Consider the following 14773-nt stretch of genomic DNA (forward strand, 5'->3'; position numbering starts at 1 on the left):
GAAAAAACACAACAAAAATGGCTTAAATCAAACTCAGGCACTGACTCGTGATCTTGGGTGAAAGCAGAAACATTGACAGTACCTGGATCACTAATTGTATTCGCCGCTGTGTCGCAGCTTGTGGAACTAGTGCCATTTATGGCTTACGACAGAGTCAAAAGGCTCTGTAAACTGGAGCAGAAAATTAGTACTGAAATCTGAAGATTGTCATTACTGACTGAAACCGGTCATCGTCGAAGGACTTTATACTGTGATCAAAGATTGGAACAAGAAAACATTGACAGTACCTGGATCACTGTTTGTATTCGCGATTATGTCGTAGCTTGTGAAACTAGTGCCATGGCTGGTTTACGACAGATGTAAAAGGCTCTGTAAACTGAAGCAGAAAATCAGAACTGAGATCTGAAGATGGTCATTACTGACTGAAACCATTCTTCGTCAAAGGACTTTATATTGTGATCAAAGACTGGAATAAAGAAATATTGAAGCAAAAGCCACCAAATATGACGCCGGTTTTACGAAAAACTGTGCCGATAGCTTTGATAAATAAGCCTCTCATACGTAAATTCCAAGAAGATAATTTGAACTAAAATACTGCTTTTCTAACCTGTATGTTTAAATTTTCTGGATGCCTCTAACCAAATTCCGATATTTGTTTCATCTGTATATCCACACAACAAGATTAAAGTATATGGTAAAAATTTCACGACTAAAAGCTCCTTGCGCCGTAGTAATTTTGCAATGTGTCACCAGTCGGGGAGAAAGCCTACAGAATTTTCTTGTATAAGCCGAGCAGGTGAGTTTGACTAAGAACGAGGAACAAAGATATTAATCTCCCCTACTGTCGCTTCATTCAAGCCCAAAGTTCTGAATTGTTGCGTCAAACTTCTTTATGAACTACCCAGATAAAAGGCAGTAAAGTCAATTAAGAATTAATATTCTACGACACACGACGGGGGACGGATTTACGAAGTCTGCTCTTGCAGAATGAGGCTACCCTCTACAAAGTAGAGTAGAGCTTTCTCTGTCAGATGGGATAAGACGGACTAATTGAAGACAAGATAAGGAAACTACGGCATGAAAGTAAAATCCCACGCTACACTTTTGTGCAAAGACCAGCTTGTCTGTGGTCGCCGTTAAGAATGTCAGATAACAAATGCCGCAAAGTGAACCATGTCGAGGACATCTTAGAATTCAAAAAATTCTTCCGGAACCTTTTAATGATGAGATACTTCAGATAATACTGATTCTGGCAATATAATGGAACTCTGAATTCACACTTCAGTGTTTCGTCTATTGGAACTAATTCCGATGTGACCACAAGGTTTTCAGGAATGGAACAGCGTAGAAAACCTACGTGTACCCAGATTCATAAGCAGTCTACTGATTCGGTTTCTTACAAAATCGATCGACCACTTTACCCCATACCATCTGTCCGGAATAAGAGAGAAGACTAAATGAATGGAATCTAATCTGAAAACATATGATTTTATCTAAGGTAAACGGTATGTGTTGTAAGTTCGGAGTATCAGGAAGTGATACAAATACTGAAAACTATACGTTTGTAGTGGAAATGTGTGCCACATGTCAGAGCCCTTCCGCCGGCGATAGTGGCGGTGTAACAACAAGAACCGAATGAGCTTTTAATTGTTGAAAGCTAGCTTGTATGCCTGAGGCAATATGCGTAACGCTGAAACAAAATTACTGCACATGAAAGCCAATTAGAAATGTAGTTGTGAATATGTAGTCTCACTGAGTAGCCAAGGGGGATCGGCAAACACAACAACTACTGTACCTCGTCGTGACTACCTATCTAATGTCAACATGTAGCAGTTATGTTCTGTTCCACAGGACGTCGGTCGAATGATGATACACAGTATTACCTCCGAAAAATGATGGCAAACTGTTCATTGATGCAAATGGTATGTGTTATTCTTCCCTGAGCGGTAGAACGCAGTTTTTAACGATATGCCTTACGCACTTTTAGGGCACTGCGGTTGCTTCTGTTCTGATTGTTTTCCAAACGAAGGTGGTATTTATTTATCTCACTATCTTGTAACTAAGACAAAAATATGTTAACTCATCCTACAAATGATATATTCATTGAATTTTCTACATTTGTATATCATTTTTTCCTTGGATTTTTTTTCCACAGATCATTTGCTCTTTGTTTCCTTCGCCGGTTCGATCTCGGACTGCTCTTTTCAGTTGCCATTTTTTTACATGTATATCTGCCAGTAATCTCCAAGCATTAATCTGACCTGTTTCTACTGTATATCCATGTTGATTTGGTGAAACTGTGTTGCAGTTTTCAGCCCCTGCTTCTACATTGCAGCTTTTCGAAGGGTAAACGAAGACTCCATAAAGCTTTTACCTTATTTTTACGGATACCGTCCATGGGGTTGAGCAATTCTTCTGCTGTTTTTCGGAATATTGCTATGTAGCCATCATATGTTTCGCCTGAGAAACTTACTTGTAATTTTGCATTCTTCTGAGAGTGAGTTTCTCATGTCGTCTTTTATGTGACGAAGTGTGAGTGATTCACTGGCATTTCAGTTTCAGATTTTTTTTATTGTGTTGCAGACCCTGATTTGCCTACGTTGCGGGACAGTTTCTGCTGTAAATGTAGCGAGTTCTTCCGTAGACCATCTTATGTTTCTGTAGACGAAATTTGTCTCGTTTTCTGCCTCAGGAGGTTAAGCAGGTAGTTGATGTTCGGGACTCTCTCGCTTTGACCATATTCTATGTACAATTTTTGGCTTGTCGACTTTTGACTGCATTAATTACTTGGTAGAGGCGTGAGAGAAAGACAGAGGGAGAGAGAGAGTGCCATAACATATACTAGAGTGCTATTCTTTTATATGTATGCTGCTGCTAGATACTTACGGTACATTATAGACATTTTGAAAGGTAATAAAATAGAAAGTCAGCTATGTAATTTCGGGACAAAATTAGATAAATCAAATTTTTATGGGTGGGTGTGGTATGGGGGAGGATGGGACATAAGCGTGCTCGAGAAACGGGCGTTTTGGCCACAGCAGCCAAATATAAGGTCTTCGGTTTGCCTTGTTACATTTATTTATGTCCCGTACTTATTGATATGTTTATGCAAACCAGTATCACAGGCTTGATCCGTATGTCAAATGCAAGTTTTCGCTGTCGTGTGCTTGTATCTTATCAGTAAAATCTGAATCTTGGTTGGGCCTAGTCTTATTCTGCGTCACGTCGTACAGTCGTCTAGCCACAGTTGGCAGTATCCCATCTTATATTTCATGGTTTTATCTGGAGATTGATTCATTGACCTGTTTATTACATTTTAGCCAGTTAGCTATAGCTTGAACGTAAGTGGTGTTCCTTCTTCTATTTATACTATCAATAGTCAATAAACTAATGACCCACCAGGATAGCCGAGAGCGCTAACGTGTTTCTTCCTGGAGTCGGGTGGGCGCGCCGGCCCCAGATCGAATCCGCCCGGCGGATTAACGACGTGGGTTGGTGTGCTGGCCAGGCTGGATGTGGTTTTTAGGCGGTTTTCCACATCCCACTAGGTGACTGCCGGGCTGGTCCCCATGTTCCTCCTCAGTTACACGGGTCACAGATATCTGAACACATTCGCACTCTTCCATGGATTACACTCGATGCTGACGGTAGGGTACGCTAATTCCTTCCTGGGAAGGTATGGGGTAACGATAGGAAGGGCATACAGACACTCCTTAAAATTAACATGTCACATCCGACTAACCAGCAGACCCCGCCAGTCGGGGTAACTGCTCGGAAAGAGAGAATCAGTAAACTAATGATACAAAATGCAGTTACAGCTATCACATAATACTCCCCATTTCCATAAAAAGTTTCTGATATTAGTTAACACTAAACGTGATTTTCTAGCAAGCAGAGCTCTAGACTCAGTCCATCGAGGTCCCGGATTCAATCCCAGGTATTGGATGTTTATTATTAAAGTGCAGCTACTCACAGAAATACCGGGTGGGCCGTAATTACCGCACGACAGTGAATCTCGCTAGATATACTCTTGACTTAATGCTGATCCGACTGACGCTAGAAAACAAATTAGTTCCAATTTGGACCACAAGGTGCAAATCTGGCACTGTGCACTGTCTGTATGATGGTATGTCATCCACTCTGTCATTTGACACGTCATGACGTGAGTGAACTGTATGACTATCGAGACGAGACCCGTTGCACCATTAGTGAATGTGTCCGCCCGGAGGATTATTGTCGAGGTTCGCGTGCCGGCCAGCCTGTGGATGGCTTTTAAGGCGGTTTTCCATCTGCCTCGGAGAATGCGGACTGGTTCCCCTTATTCGGCCTCAGTTACACTATGTCGGCGATTGCTGTGCAAACACTGTCTCTACATACACATACATCATAATTCCTCTACCACGCAAACGTTTGGGTTTACTCGTCTGGTATGAGACGTTCACGGAGGGGGAGGGGGGAGGGGAGGCCACTGGGGGCCGAACCGCACAATAACCCTGGGTTTGGTGTGGGGTGACGGTGGGGTGGGGGGACTGTTGCGGCCTGTTTTGGGGTTGTGGACCACTGAGGGCTACAGTGGGACGAAGCCTCTCCGTCGTTTCTAGATCCCTGCTGCAATACACACAACATACATAGACACACACACCGCGGTACAGCGGTAGGCCCTGAAACTAAATCTTGTCAACAGGGACTTTGTGTTTTCCATAAAGACGTGATGCCCATCGAGGGTACGTTGCTTGTGAGAGGGTGTGTAGTCTTGAACACAAATTATGACTGCCCTTTGTGTAAGATGAAAATTATACATAGTAGGGAGCTGAGCTGATATGACTGAAGAAAGTAGCTGGTATAGAACATACATACCATGTGGGCCGTGTTGTACCAAACCGATTAACAGGTGCTCACTGCAGGTGAGACATAAGACGATTTCCCACACGTTTACTGTGCAGTTTGCATCCTATTGTTTGTGTTTACATACCGATTCATTTGGAAAATGAGTATGGCGTGTTATTCTTCGCAGTAATGAACGGAGACTATCCCAGAGACATTTGTTTGATGTGTTAGTCATTTAACTTTTAAGCATGTACTGCCACTAGTCCGAAGTATTTTTTTAGGGGGAGTCATTTGTTGGAATTAATTAATTTTCTTTGGATTACTATTGTTAATATAGTTTCAGAATATGATTCAGGCATGTAGATACTGTATTTCGCACTAAATATAACATCATTTTTATGCAGCTATATGATTTCTTTCATTCCCACAGGACTGAGCTCTTCGAAATTTTGATCTAGGCACTAGTTTCACTACTCGGTAAATACCTATTAATTAATGTGTACGAGAGACTGAACTGAAAGCTACTTATTGGCACTCAATACAATGGAAGTATCGGACCAACAGTGACGGCACGCGAAGACAGACTAGTAACGCTTTAACAATGCGAAAACAATCGGAAGTTTCTGAAGGGAACGGTATGCACCTAGGAACAGACAACTCTCATTATTGCTCACAATGGTGTTAGGCGGTATGAACGTGTTGGCTCACTTTAGTGACAGACTACAGGTATTTGTTAAACTGTGGAACTAAAGTAACAATGTTGAATACGAATGGCACTTATTCATGCCCATGAAACACTATACTGCTGGAATTATCACACTAAAAAGTGTAAATATACGTGTGAGCTTAGGTATGATTTGTAGGTATGTAATCGTGATATCAGCTTAATTAGTTACACGCTTATTGCACTTGGAACGCTCAATCCATCAGTAGGTGCGTAGTCGCGACATAACCTTAATTAATTATGAGTTAATGGCACCTGGAAAGCCTAATCTAAAAGTTGTAAAAGATGAGAAGAAAAATGATAATTATTTGGCTATGGTACAAAGCTAAATTAATCAATACAATCCGGCCACTGAGACTGAGCGGTTGTGGGCGCTTCAGTCCGGAACCACGAGGCAGCTACGGTCGCAGGTTCGAATCCTGCCACGGGCATGGATGTGTGTGATGTCCTTAGGTTAGTTAGGTTTAAGTACTTCTAAGTCTAGGGGACTGATGATCTCAGATGTTAAGTCCTATAGTGCTCAGAGCCATTTCAACCATTCCATAATCTATACTATGCGTATTTTAACTTTGGTTTATTCATCAGATATGTCCACATACGTATGTGTACCCCAGCAATATACCACTGCTTTAGTTCAACTTACGAAATTATTGCAGACTGGTTTCATTGGAAAGAATAAATGGACAGCTCAGTCCACTAAAATACTGAAAAATGGCTTCGGTTGAATGAAAGAACAACTAACATGGTTTTCACTTGCAAAGAAAGACTGAATAATTCAGTGAGAGTGCGAAACGACGGATTTTGTAGGTTGTTTTATTCGCTTGTTCCCACAGATTATTCCACTCAACATCTTTCTTTCTTTCGCTTGTGCCTAGTCTCGCAGTTCCGCAGGGTCAGCATAGTTACAATGGGATTTGGCAAGATTAATTTGAAGGGGTGGCCGGATGCCCTCGTCCCGCCACCCCATACCCCACGTTACAGAATCAGTGTACCCCAGCTGTCTGTGTCTAGTGTAAATGATGAAATTGTGTGAATGTGTTCCAGATGTCTTCGAGGCGGGACGTGGGGACCAGCCTGGTATTCATCTAGTGTGATGTGAAAAACCGCCTGAAAACCTCATCCAGGCTAGCCAGCACACTGGCCCTCGTCGTTAATCCGCTGGGCGGATTCGATCTGGGGCCCGCGTGTCTACCTGAGTTCATGAAGCAGCGGCTAAACTGGCGGGTGTAGTTTCACTCAAAATAATGCATCAATAATTCAATCAACACGTACAACTACTGCAATCGAATGAGTCCATCGTTTTCCAGCCCTCTATTCAACTGATGGTTTTCGTTCGGATGTTCCCGTCAGTAAGCCGAGCCACACGCCATGCTAAGTCATCGCGGTTTTAGTTACTTTGGTGGCGAGTTGCGGCCCATATCTGTGCTTCCGCTTCGGTGTTGTTACGATCGCCATGCATGCGCTTTTGGTTGTTCTGCCGCAATGTTGAGCATAGCAGTTTTCGCTTTCTTGTTTCTCGATCTTCAGTCATAATCATGCTAGAGTAGTGGACGGGATTTAATAATTAGCTGACGTGTCACCCAAGCACATTTTCCTGAAATTTTGTCGGTTATACTGCGCGACCGCTACGGTCGCAGGTTCGAATCCTGCCTCGGGCGTGGATGTGTGTGATGTCCTTAGGTTAGTTAGGTTTAAGTAGTTCTAAGTTCTAGGGGACTTATGACCTCAGCAGTTGAGTCCCATAGTGCTCAGAGCCATTTGAACCATTTGTCGGTGATATCGTCCAGGATCTGCGATGCTGTCTCGCAAACCATTGTTTTCCTAACATCGAGTCTTCCTTGCCTGTTCGGTAGCTATAGTATTATACACAGTGGACACCCCTATTAAGTATATCCTGTCATGCCTTTTCATCACATACAGAGGATTTTCTTCGTCTATTTCGATCCTATTAGGCAGCGTTAAGTCAATGAGAATTCAAGAAGTGTGTCGGACCTCCTGTGTGGGATTCCCGAGCCTCTTTCGCAGCATCTGTTTTGAATTTTAGGAGCAGGCAGATTCGTCTCGTAGTGGGAAATGCAGCCCATCGTTCCTGGCACAAAAGAAAATGATTGTTAATATGCTGCTTGCTTGTGGCCAGTATTCCTATTACATCCTATACTTCGTCACATTCACTCTTCAGCCAACACGTCGCTATCTTTCTTTCGTCTCTGGTGATCGAGTGGACATATGTCAAGTGTGGCTTGCAACTTGTCATCTGACACAGAACCAAAAGCTCCCATCAATCGAAGAAGTATTCCGCGTTGCACCCTGCTACATAGCAGTGCTCCTACTGCGAGCATAAATCAGCGCCTAAAAAAATTGCGCCTAAAAAAATTGCTACACCACGAAGATGACGTGCTAAACACGCGATTTTTAACCGACAGGAAGTAGATGCTGTGATATGTAAATAATTAGCTTTTCACAGCATTCACACAAGGTTGGCGCCGGTGGCGACACCTACAACGTGCTGACATGAGGAAAGTTTCCAACCGATTTCTCATACAGAAGCAGCAGTTGACCGGCGTTGCCTGGTGAAACGTTGTTGTGATGCCTCGTGTAAGCAGGAGAAATGCGTACCATCACGTTTCCGTCTTTGATAAAGGTCGGATTGTAGCCTGTCGCGATTGCGGTTTATCGTATCGCGACATTCCTGCTCGCGTTGGTCGAGATCCGACGACTGTTAGTAGAATATGGAATCGGTGGGTTCAGGAGGGTAATACGGAACGCCGTGCTGGATCCCAATGGCCTCGTATCAATAGCATTCGAGATGACAGGTCTCTTATCCGCACGGCGGTAACGGATCGTGCAGCCAAGTCTCGATCCCTAAGTTAACACATGGGGACGTTTGCAAGACAACAACCATCTGCACTAACAGTTCGATGACGTTTGCAGTACCATGGACTATCAGCTCGGAGATCATGGCTGCGGTTACCATTGACGCTGCATCACAGACAGCAGCGCCTGCGATGGTATACTTAACGACGAACCTGGGTGCACGAATGGCAAAACGTCATTTTTTCCGATGAATCCAGGTTCTGTTTACAGCATCATGATAGTCGCATTCGTGTTTGGCGACATCGCGGTGAACGCACGTTGGAAGCGTTTATTCGTCATCGCCATACTGTTCGCACTGATTGCACTTTGAACAGTGGACGCTACACTTCAGTTGTTTTACGACCCGTGGCTCTCCCCTTCATTAGAGCCCTGCGAAACCCTACATTTCAGCAGGATAATGCACGACCGCATTTTGCAGGTCCTGTACGGGCCTTTCTGTATACAGTAAATGTTCGACTGCTGTCCTGGCAGCACATTCTCCAGATCACTCACCAATTGAAAAACGTCTGGTCAATGGTGGCCGAGCAACTGGCGCGTCACAATACACCAGTCACTAATCTTGATGAACTGTGGTATCGTGTTGAAGCTGCATGGGCAGCTGTACCTGTACACGCTATCCAAGCTCTGTTTGAATAAATGCCCAGGCGTGTCAACGCCCGTAATTACGGCCAGAGGTGGTTGTTCTGGGTAATGATTTCTCAGGATCTATGCAACCAAATTGCGTGAAAATGTAATCACATGTCAGTTCTAGGATAATATATTTGTCTAATTAATACCCTTTTATCATCTACGTTTCTTCTTGGTGTAGCAATTTTAATGGCCAGTAGTGTATTAATAAGTACACTATAATTCAGTCGCATTTCCAAGAATATGCCTTGGTACTTTATTATTTATTTCATAATCGGGTCTCTTCCATAGTGCTCTGTTAATAAGATATGCGTGGCCTTTCCATGGGCCATACATAATTTAACATCTTTGCACCACTGGTGTAATTCGTGAAAGACTATGTTACATCCTATTTTCAGCTTATGCCTAGAGCCTCCCTTCGCAAGGGTTGTCATGTCTTCGGCTTGTACAACTACTTATGCTGCAGCTTCGTTGTCCTACAGCTTTCCTGACACCGGCTACACTACCAGATGTCAGAAGATGGGGCCGCTCTAGGATAGTTGTGGGAAACGGTCTGGAATTTTTTCTGTAAGGTTTTTTCGTTGTGTACTAGAGAGTTGCTTCTCTTTTTTGCCAGTTTTTCTTAAAGCAGTTAAACAACGCTTGCGATCAGCCCAAGTCCCTCAGACGGAGAATCAGTACACAGTATAGTCTGCGTGGAGTACTAACAATTATTAATGTTTGTAAAGCCTGCATGCAATCGCTGCACAGAAATCTTTGCTCTATGTCCCAGAATGCAGCAACCGTGGGATGATGTCTGATGAAACCTGGGATAATGCCGTCGGTTAGCTTTAATAAGAGTTTGTAACATTATTTCCCTGAAGTCGAAGAAAATAAATGTGATAAAATTATAAAAAGAAATCAAAAACCAAAGATTTGTTTACAGAGTCTAAGAAGCTGCTTACACGATTTCCCATTAATTTTTTAACAGCAGATGTTCCAGTTTTCTCATGTCTTCTGCAGACGTACTTAACTTTCTTTTCTATGTTGACATGATGTAAATACCCACCTGCAGCCTTCTCATTGATTAATTGTGTATTAATTTGTGAAACTCTCTTTTATTTCATAGTAATATTTGAAATACTCTAATCCGAATGTTAAAGATGTTGTTGATGAGTCACACCTGTGTTTTTCCCAGGCCATATTAAAAGGTTCTGAAACGGCATTGTTGAATAATGAAATGATTGAAGTCCCATGTTGGCTCTTTCGTTACTCATTCTTCTAAGAGAGAAAGAAATGATTTCGACAATATCGAAGTCAGATAATATAATCCTGACATTTATACAATGAATGAATTTTATTAAACTTTCACAGTCAAGAATCACTGAATAATTACACGTTGACACGAACATCCATCAAATTTCGGTGAAAGGCGATGGGAAAAGACTAATATTATTTTTAATTTTCAAACAACCGAATTCGCTTACAGATGCTACCCAGAGAAGCTTTTAGAATGAGAAATAATCCCATCACCAGTGGAGTGTGCTTTATGACATGATTAAATATTCATGCATAGCTTATGAATTATCCGGAATTTATCAGCGTCCATTGGCTGGAGGATTTTTCTCCTGTTGTAATTTTCTCTAACAAGAAGGCACATTTCAACTGGCGACCACAACAGGACCATTACACGAAGCTAGGCGAGACGTGAAGTACCTCTTTGCTCTTTATGATCTTTTCTCAAAGCAATTTGGATTGTATGCCTTTAAAATCTCAGCAGCTTCCTGGTAATAAAAAGGGGAGTGAGTGATTATACACCCAGGTTCGGTAACTCGGAGGCGATACTGACAATGCAACAAATGTCAAAGGTAAAGCTTGGAAGTCTTTTCTATAGCAGCAGGGAATTAAATAAATCCTTATATCAAAATTTCGTCCTGAATAAAATCAGACTACAAACGGTGTTTAAACAAATTATCTGGATTATGAAGACATAGCACACGAACAATCTAAATGGGTCAGACGAATTTTTAGCTCTGTATGAACAATGAGTACACAGTTTACCTTACACATTTACACACCACTTACCAATCAAAGTCATGCTTGGGGAAAGAGAAAAGAATGAATGGATATGTACCCTACCTCATATAGCAAGTATTAAGGAAATGTGGGGAGAAGTGGTTAGACAAACCTGTTTCGTTGACTATGAGCGTCTGAGGTAGTAAACCTACGCCAAAGTTTAATATGTGTTCAGAGATTTTGTGTACGTGACAAAATATTGGTAGGGCCCACACAGAATAGTCCCTCCTTCTAAATAGTAGTACTCTGGACAACACAAAACACTTCACATTCCTCATGAGGAGAGTTGCCTCATAGCATATCGAGAAACTGACCAAATCAAAGTCTTATACCATCATAAAGATATGAGAATACATTCAATGACAATAAGATTTTGAATCTATTTTACTTTTCACATTCATTTTTACTTTGTATATGCTGAAATTTTTATGTTGTGTTTTATGTAACAAAGTATCATCTTTAATTAGAAGTGTGTGAACTTTGTCTTAAAGTTAAGTACCTATGTGGTCAAGACAAGACAAAAGAATCACAATTCATGCACTGTATTTATTTTTTATTTATTTATTTATTGATTTATTTAACCTGGCAAGATTAGGGCCATCAGGCCCTCTCTTACATCTAACCAGGCATTCTACTTATTTTACATTCATATGTTTTAGTAGGCATGTTAAACTACATCTAGTACAAAAAGTGAAATAAACAATTTGAAAGGTACACCTGGAAAAATACATACATATAGAGTTTATATTCTTAGGTCACAAGTACTGTTATAATTAGACATTATTGAAGAGATAGATTTTAGATAGGAGTGCCGGCAGCACAGAGTATGAGGGAGACTCATGGTGAAGGGAGGAGAAGAATAGAGACATGATGAAACATAATTAAGGAAATATAAAGGAAAAGAAGATTGCGTGGCTAATAGAGAAAGATGAAGAGGAAGGCATCTCAGGAGCAAGATAGGAGACGCTAGATTTGCTATTTGACAGATGAGGGGATTGTCCTTGTACATTAATTTTGTGGAGAACTTTGTGAGGATGATAGTAGGAAATGCTTCAACTTCTTCTTAAAAGCAGCAGGAGATCGAATTTTGCGCAAGGTAAGGGGCAGTTTGTTCCATAGGCGGACAGCGGCAACTGAGAAGGAGTTTGCAAAAGTTTTTGTTTTGTGAGTGGGCACAGTTAGGATACCAAATAAGAGTGACCTCGTGTTTCGATTATGATGACATGACAGGTTTTTAATCTCTGAAGCAAGGTACTGGGGTGCTTGCGCGATGAGGAGTCGGTGGAGTAGACATAGAGTGTGGTAGTCACGCAATTTGTCCGGCCGCAGCCACCCTAGCTCTGAGAATGAAGCACTAACATGATCATATCGGCGAATGTTGCAGGTGTAACGCACACAGGCATTCATGGTTAGCTCTAGCCGTCTTTTGTTTTCACTACTCATGCCTTGTTGAATCACATCACAATAGTGGAGGTTCGGTAGAACGAGTGCTTGCACGAGCTGGCGTTTCAAGTCCTGTGGAAATATGTTCCGAAACTTTTTGAGAGCATAGAGACAAGCAGACGTCTTTCGGCACACTGCGACTGTATTCTCCGCCCAGTTGAGATGCTCATCCAAAGTTACACCCAAGTTCTTCACTGTATGGGATATATGTGTGTGTATATATACATGATATAATTTAAGGAATCCTGATTTAGTGATTCTTATGTGAATCAAGGTTTTCAAATGGATCATTAACCTACGCACATTCCTAAGGACAGATACTGGAATAGTTGCTATGGGTTACCGTAACAAAGAGAATTATCTACTTCTACTTATTACTTTAACGAATGTATATACTTATATAGTTAAGATCTCAAAGTAATCGTTGTTTCCCAGGTTTCACTTTAATGCTTTATTATGCAGAGAGTACTAAAAGGTACTAAACAAGGTCTGAGAGAGATGAGTAAATATGATAAGTGTAAGCCAGTAAGAGATGAACACTTCCAACAAAATATGTTATCAGAGTGTAAAATGCAACTTTATGTAGCAAACAATATTCATTGAGCTGTACTTTATAGTTACGGAACGAAATAGTGGTAAATAAACTTCTTGCATATATTGGAATCATTAATATAATAGGGAATTTAGAGCAACTCGCTTTAGTGTTAACACGATGCACAGATCATTTATGTATTTGTACATGTATACATGACTATGCTTCTGTTTCTGGTGTAATTTTACGCTGATAATTCGCAATGTACGTAGTTACTAATGATTATACGTTTTCCTCTTGCGTTATAGATGATTCAACGTCGTGGTCCTGTGTTAAGTAACCGGCAATGAATTATTTAGTGCATGTTTTACCGTTTTCTTGTGCCATCTGGTACATTTTCATTCGTGCGCATGGTGTTTCTTTCTATTTCACGTTCCGCTTGACTTAGGGACATGCTTGGATTCCTGATTCCTATTTGAGACAGTGGTCTCCTGACTATCAATGGATGTTCTTCACAGAGACAAAAAGGAATATTTTTATTTGTGACAGGCCAATGTGATCAAGAGTTAGTCCTCACGGGCATGCAGGTAAGTATTACAAACAGCCTAGTATATGAAGATATCTTGTAAAAGTCACGATTATGCTTAAATCATTTCTTGACAAGAAGATATAATTCATGAAGCAAGAGAGGCAATGTTCGATTCCATGTGAAGGTAAATACTACATCAATACACAAGTGGAAATAAATGAGAGGTCAAAACAAGTGCTAATTAAACACTTATGTGAACTTAACGCTGCTGTATAAGTTTTCATGATTCTAAGAGCTCGTGAAGTAAAGGATGGAGTTTTGAAGGACTCGACCCAGTTTCATGTGCCATTTTCTGTGATCCATGCTCAAACCGGAAGTCAAAACTTACAAATGTAACTAAATAAGATAGAATAATCTATCAAATATTTTAAAAATTAACGAAAAACATGTATAATATCCTGAGAAAATACTTACTCAATTAATAATTTTTTTATGTTTAATTTCTCTTTTAACTCTTGCCGACTTAACTGCACTTTCTCATCTACCGTGTCACTTCGGAAGCATGATGTAAGTCCCATCGTAGTCTGCCTATAGAACAGTTGTGTAGTAACTTGTGAAACAATGTTTTATTCCTGAGTAATATTTGAAATATCCTAATTACAATGATAAAATCGTTATAAATGAAACAGATCAGTGATTCTTACTATTCAGAGGCAGTATTAAAAAGGGTAGACACCTCATCGTTCAACGACACGGTGATTCAGGTTTCATGTTGGCTCTTTCGTTACTCATTCTAGTAATAGAGGAAGAACCTATCTTCGTCAATATCGAAGTCAGATTATATTAACTTTTACAGTTATACAATGTAAGAATTTTATTAAACTTTCACGATCAATAATCACTGATTAATGACGTCTCGCAGATGCTAAACATTGTCCTGAATATACATCACTTTTCGATGAAGGCCGATGTGAGAAGACTAATAAATATTTTTAATTTTCAGATAATTGAAGCCTCTTACAGATGCTACCGAGAGAAACTCTAAGAATGAGTAATAATCCTATCACCTTTGGAATGTGATTCCTTGATGAGACTAAATATTCACGCGCAGGTTATAAATAATTCGGATTTATCTCTCTCGCTTGCCTCAAGGAATTTTCGT

This window comes from Schistocerca americana, chromosome 3, assembly GCF_021461395.2.
Source record: "Schistocerca americana isolate TAMUIC-IGC-003095 chromosome 3, iqSchAmer2.1, whole genome shotgun sequence".
NCBI classification, from domain to species: Eukaryota; Metazoa; Arthropoda; class Insecta; order Orthoptera; family Acrididae; genus Schistocerca; species Schistocerca americana.